Raw genomic sequence first — 6995 nt, forward strand, 5'->3', positions numbered from 1 at the left:
GCCTTGGAGAGGGAAGTGATGGAAAAAGAATATAGCAGCTTATTAGGGACTCCCACCCTCTTCAAGTTATAAATATCCCAAGAACGTTGGCTTGATGCCCAGAAGCCTGTTGTCTCTGACTGAACAGGAGACTTCTCTGCCTGGACTGGGGAAAGAGGGCCTTTCTTTTGTTTTGCAGATACATCCACACACTGAAGAACTTAAAAAAATTTTTTTTTTCAAATATGGTTCCCAGCCATGCTTTTATTAGTGTCCTGTTCCCAGTGCCCAGTTATTTATGGCTATATGACTCAAGGTAAGCCGGGCGATGGTGGCGCACGCCTTTAATCCCAGCACTTGGGAGGCAGAGGCAGGCGGATCTCTGTGAGTTCGAGACCAGCCTGGTCTATAGAGCTAGTTCCAGGACAGGCTCAAAAGCCACAGAGAAACCCTGTCTCGAAAAACCAAAAAAGAAAAAAAAAAAAAAAAGATGACTCAAGGATCTACAGATGAGCTAGCAGGACCCCTATCAGTCACAACGCAGCTTTTCTACCTGTGCTGCTTTTCACTCCCAAAGCTGGGACGCAAAAATGTGTCGATGCCACACAAAATTATTCCTTCTACCTACTGTAAAATTGATCCAGCCACCATGTAAAATTAGAATCCTGAAGAATTTACAAGAGCCAGAAGAGTGTGGCCATAAAGGTCATACAGAGCAAATTCAGGGCCTAGGCTGTGTTTCTTCAGGAAAATCTCTCCAGACCCATTTCCTTTTTTATTTATTTATTTGTTTGTTTGTTTGTTTTTTGGTTTTCGAGACAGGGTTTCTCTGTGGTTTTGGAGCCTGTCCTGGAACTAGCTCTTGTAGACCAGGCTGGCCTCGAACTCACAGAGATCCGCCTGCCTCTGCCTCCCGAGTGCTGGGATTAAAGGCGTGCGCCACCACCGCCCGGCCCATTTCCTTTTTTAAAATTTATTTTATTTTTAATGATTTGTATTGGTTGGGGAGGTGCGTTGATGCACATACGAGTACAGGTGCCTGAGAAAGCCAGAAGAGGGTGTCCAATCCCCTGCTGGATTTACAAGTGATTGTGAGCCACCCTATGGGGGAGAGCACTGGACAACAAATTTGGGGCCTCTCCAAGAGCAGTATACACTTGTTGCTGCTCTTGTTTTCAGACAGGGTTTCTCTGAGTAGTCACGGCTGTCCTGGAACTCATTTTGTGGACCAGGCTGGCCTCAAACTCACAGAGATCCACCTGCCTCTGCCTTCTGAGTGCTGGGATTAAAGGCATGCACCACCACCGCCCCTCTGAGCAGTACACACTTATAGCCACTGAGCTACCTCTCCAGCCCTGTCATCTCCCTTTTCTGTACAGTTGGAATTGTCGCTAAGGAAGCTGAGAAGGGATTTAAAACACACCTGCACAGAATGAACAATCAGATCACAGGTGTTTGGATGGATCCTACCTTTGGTAGCAGGAAAAACTTTTACAGAGAGGTCCGTGGGTATATTTGATTGCCTGAAGGTCTGGGAAATCATGGCAACTCTGGGGTGACCTTATCCTTACATTATTGTTTCTGGCTGGGCGGTGGTGGCGCACGCCTCTAATCTCAGCACTTGGGAGGCAGAGGCAGGTGAATCTCTGTGAGTTCGAGACCAGCCCGGTCTACAAGAGCTAGTTCCAGGACAGGCTCCAAAGCCACAGAGAAACCCTGTCTCAAAAAAACAAAAACAAAAAAAATTATTGTTTCTGCTGGAAATGCAGAAGGAACTGGAAGCTGGGCCAGTGGGTCGGTTCAAGTTCATGGTATATATATGTATTCAAGCCTAGTATTTGGGGTTGCCAGCAGCCCAGAAAGTTGAACTCTCACTCAGAGAAAACTGAGTCGGGGTCAATAATCAAACTCCTAGAAACACAGAGAAGGCCTGTACTGCTCATCATCAGGTCTCTAAGGTGAGAAGAGGGCCCGGGTCCCACGCGCTCTTCTAGCAGAGCCTTTGTAAACGCTGAGGCCTTTGGTCCCCTTGCTGTCAAGCTTTTTTTTTTTTTTTTTTTTGCTTTTTCGAGACAGGGTTTCTCTGTGGCTTTGGAGCCTGTGCTGGAACTAGCTCTTGTAGACCAGGCTGGCCTTGAACTCACAGAGATCCGCTGCCTCTGCCTCCCAAGTGCTGGGATTAAAGGCGAGCGCCACCACCGCCCAGCTGCTGTCAAGCTTTAAATCCTCTTTTGTCCCTCTTGCTATTCTTTTTATTCCCAAGGTCTGCGCCTGGGGCAGGATGGTTCTGTGCGCCCAGTTTGTCAGGCTCCTGAGTAAGTGCTTTTTCTTTATCCACCTGGGAGTAGAGAGGAGGCAGGAACAGGGTGGGAAGCACCTGGGGGAGCAGGGCAGGAAGGACAGTGGCTGAAGGTCTTCCTGTGGCAGCTTGCTGCTTAACTCCGAGGGTTGGGGCATGGAGGGGGTTAGGGGGCTGTCCGGGGAGGAGGAGGCAGCTTCCTGCCCTATTGTTCAGTGTTATTCAGAAATACTGTTTTGGGTTTTCTCGACTGAATTGGAAAGTCCTGTCTGTCCCCATCATTCAGCAAATGATGAGCACCTTCCATGTGGAGGCTTCAGCACGGCTTGGCCGTGGGAAATGAGGCCCCTCCTCACACGTGTTTAAAATATAAGCATTTGCTACTGGATCTGTGTTCCTGGGGGGCTCTGGGAATGGTTATTTTTAATAAACATTTTTTCTAAAGATTCATTTTATTAACTCCCCACGCCATGTGTGTGTGTGTGTGTGTGCTTGCGTGCACACGCGTGCATGCCTGTGCATGCCTGTGCATGCCTGTGACGATGCCCTGAGAACTCTTTTTTTTTTTTTTTTTGGTTTTTCGAGACAGGGTTTCTCTGTGGTTTTGGAGCCTGTCCTGGAACTAGCTCTTGTAGACCAGGCTGGTCTCGAACTCACAGAGATCCGCCTGCCTCTGCCTCCCAAGTGCTGGGATTAAAGGCGTGCGCCACCACCGCCCGGCTCCCTGAGAACTCTTGAAAAGCCAGGAGTCAGTTCCCCTGGAGCTAGAATTACAGGCCATTGTGAGTCATCCAATGTGGGTACCTGAAACCAAACTCCAGTTCCCTAAAAGAACAAGCACTTTTAATCTCTGAACCAGCTCTCCAGCCCCGTATTTTAATCAGTCTTATGGTTATCTATGAGCAGTCGAACTGTAGTTTTTCTTTGCTATCAGAGGCATTAATCTGTTAAACAGTTTATGGCTCTGTGTTTGTAATTCTCTCAAGGAAATGACTTGGGTCTCCCTTGGCCTTACAGCTGCACCCAGACATGCATCCCGTCATGTCCCTATCTGCCACCCCCTTTTCCCTGGGGAGGAAGGAGGCTTTACAGTGGAGGTGACATTCAAGCAGTCTGCAGACTGTGGGCATGTCAGAGAGGAAGACTGTAGGAGGGAGAGCTTTAGTCTTTTTTTTTTTTCTTTTTTTTTTTTTTTTGGTTTTTCGAGACAGGGTTTCTCTGTAGCTTTGGTACCAGTCCCGGAACTAGCTCTTGTAGACCAGGCTGGCCTCGAACTCACAGAGATCCGCCTGCCTCTGCCTCCCGAGTGCTGGGATTAAAGGCGTGCGCCACCACCGCCCGGCAGAGCTTTAGTCTTGAACAGTTTGTGCAAAGGCACAGAGGCGGCAAAGGACAGCTCTGCTCCAGCCTGACTTGGGTTCCTTAGGACCGGAGGGAGGAGCGGCAGGGCGAGGACAGTGTCTCACGTTCCCTTCCATGCCTGTCTCCGCCTTTGAGTGCAGATCAGTGAAGCTGGTACAGTCAGTCCAGCACTAAGGCCCTGGGGGCTGGACTAGGTGAGGAGAGCAGATGGGCCCTGCAGGAGGAGGGCAGGGCGCAGAGGACTGGGGCACTGGGTCTCCTAATGCTTCTGCTGGTTTTCCCCAAAGAGAGGATTCTCCCAAAGATGTAGAGCATAGCTTTGAAAATGCATAACAAACTGATTTGGTACTGCCTAGACTGTTTAAAGAAATCAACTGGAGCCGCGTTATTATCCCCTTTCTGTGCTAGATACTAAGCTGGGAATTGGACACCGCCCCCTACATGGCTGCAGGGCTGCTGGGAGGATTAAGTGTGGGAGTGACACAGAGGACCTTAGCACATGGTGGCCATTGTCCAAGACAGGAGGGGTTGAATGTGTCACAGATGCTCTGTGTGGCGAAGCTATATGAAGTGACTCAGAAGGTAACTGGGCATCTGAGTCCAAATCCAAGGTCTGTCTCCCAAGAACAAATTACTCCCTGAGCTTTGGGCTCCTCAGCTTATAAAGAGTCTAATAATACAAACAGAGCTCTAGTGGTTGCCAGGATGGGGGAAGGTGTGGGCTTGCAGGAGGGAAAGGCCTCACATATGTTAGACTCCCTGAGCCAGTCAGCCTTTAAGAGATGAAAAACTTTGGGAGGCAGAGGCAGGCGGATCTCTGTGAGTTCGAGACCAGCCTGGTCTACAAGAGTTAGTTCCAGGACAGGCTCCAAAACCACAGAGAAACCCTGTCTCGAAAAACCAAAAAGAAAGAAAAAAAAGAGATGAAAAACTAAGCCAGGCGGCCGGTAGTGGTGGCGCACGCCGGTAGGATTTGCTGAAGGAGGCAGAGGCAGGAGGATCACGAGTTCGAGGCCAGCCTGGGCTACACATTTTTAGCCGGGCGGTGGTGGCACACGCCTTTAATCCCAGCACTCGGGAGGCAGAGACAGGCGGATCTCTGTGAGTTCGAGACCAGCCTGCTCTACAAGAGCTAGTTCCAGGACAGACTCCAAAACCACAGAGAAACCCTGTCTCAAAAAACCAAAAAAAAAAAAAAAAAAAAAAAAAAAAACTAAGCCAGGCGGTGGTGGTGCACGCCTTTAATCCCAGCACTTGGGAGGCAGAAACTGGTGGATCTCTGTGGGTTCCAGGTCAGCCTGGTCTACAAGAGCTAGCTAGTTCTAGGACAGGCTCTAAAGCTATAGAGAAACCCTGTCTCGAAAAACAAAAAACAAAAAGAAGAAGAAGAAGAAGAAGAAGAAGAAGAAGAAGAAGAAGAAGAAGAAGAAGAAGAAGAAGAAGAAGAAGAAGAAGAAGAAGAAGAAGAAAAGAAAGGGGGGAGGATTGGGCTGGAGTTCAGTGGCAAAGCGCTTGCTTGGCATGCTTAAAGTCCTAGGCTCCATCGCCATTAGCTCCACAACAAAACAATACCCAGTTCTTGGCCAGAGGGTTCTTTGAGAAAGCCAGTGTCAGGTTCTCTTAGTGAAAGGAGTAGCTGTGCTACCAAGAAGCATGTGTGAAGCAGGATTCTAAACGTTCTGCACATGCTGTTCACTTCGTGCTGAGAGTCAGTATTGCCACCGTTTTGCAAGTGGAAAACCGGAAGCATGGAGAGCTACGTAGTGTGCCCCAGACACCCACTTGGGAAATGCCCAGTGACTGGCAGATGCTAGTGGCACTGTGAGACAAAGAAGCATTTTAAAATCATGGGCTGCAACAAGAGACTGAGCTAGAATCATGGTACTGAGAGGTACGGGAGCTCTGAGGCCCGTCTCCTGCGGTCTGGGGGTGGGAACTGTGTTGGAATGTGTCTGTTGGAGGCGAGCTTGAGGAATGGGTGTAATTTGCAGCGACCTGGGGTGGGGGAAGTCCAGCAGCTAGCCATAGGTGGGAAGGGCCGGGTGTTAATGAATAGGGCAAAAAGCCCACTTAGGCTGGAGCAACAAGAGAGCATAGCAGAGTGGAAGATGAGCCATTTAAGATGGGGAAAGGGAGGTGGCAGGATGGCAGGATGGCTCAGTGGTTAAGAGCACTAGCTGCTCTTCCAGAGGACCGGGGTTCAACTACCAGCCTGTGACTCCAGTTCCAGGGGATCTGGCACTCATACAGGCATACATGTAGGCAAAACAAGTAAAAGGGGGGGAGAGGAAGTATTTCCCAAACCATTCAAAAAACAAAAAAACAAAACAAAACAAAAAATCCAGGCAGACATCAGATGGAGGGACGCTTTGCAGGCTGGATAAAACATTTGAACTTTATTTGTGGGCTGATGGAAATGTGCTGAGGATAACTGGGCAGGCACTCAGGGTGAGTTGACAAAGGTGGAATAGGGAGGCCACTGCACAGGGAGGCCACTGCACTGGGAGCCCAGTTGAAGGGCTTTCCATCAGTCCCTGAAAGAGAATCTTGAGAAGCCATGTTGATGGTGGCAGTAGTGGAGAGAAGGGCTTCACAATGGAGGGACTTTGGTGTATCTGAGAGGAGGCCCTGGGTGACAACTCAAGGAAGCTCTTGAGTAGAAGAGAAGGGAGGACTCAGCGAGATGATTCAGACCAGGGTGGGGGGTGGTGGGGAACGACATTAAAGAGATGGCTCAGTGCTTAAGAGCACGTGCTGCTTTCAAAGAGGTCCAGGGTTCAATTCCCAGCACTCACATTGTGGGTCACAAGCTTCTGGAATTCCAGTTCCAGAGTTTCCTCTCCTGACTTGTGCGGGCACCAGGCATGCATGTCAGATATATAACCAGGGCTGAGGATGTTACAGGATGGAGAGTGTTTGCCAAGCATTCACAAGGCCATGGCTAGAATCTCCAGCACCACCTAAACTGGGCACACTATTGCACACCTGTAATGCCAGCTAAGAGGGAAGCGCAGGAGCTCAAGGGCCTCGTTAATTATGTTTGAGTTAGAAGCCCACCAGGGTCCCTTTTCCCAGTGTCTCTCTCTCACACACACACAATAAATAAAGATTTTGATATCATATTTTAGATGTCCGTAACACTCCCGGTCCCTGCCAGTGTTGGGGATCAGATAACCAAGGGGTCCCATGCATACATATAAGGCAATGTTTTACCAACTGAGTTATATCCCAGTCCATGTGTGTTTGAGCTTTTGAAGATACAAATACCTTCTAAATTAGCTGTAGGTTATTTAATTGACTTTTACTTTCAATATCTTTTTTTGCTGAAATAACTTGGTGAGATCTTTTCTCCAAA

Source organism: Chionomys nivalis, chromosome 11 (genome assembly GCF_950005125.1).
Source record: "Chionomys nivalis chromosome 11, mChiNiv1.1, whole genome shotgun sequence".
In the NCBI taxonomy this organism is placed as follows: domain Eukaryota; kingdom Metazoa; phylum Chordata; class Mammalia; order Rodentia; family Cricetidae; genus Chionomys; species Chionomys nivalis.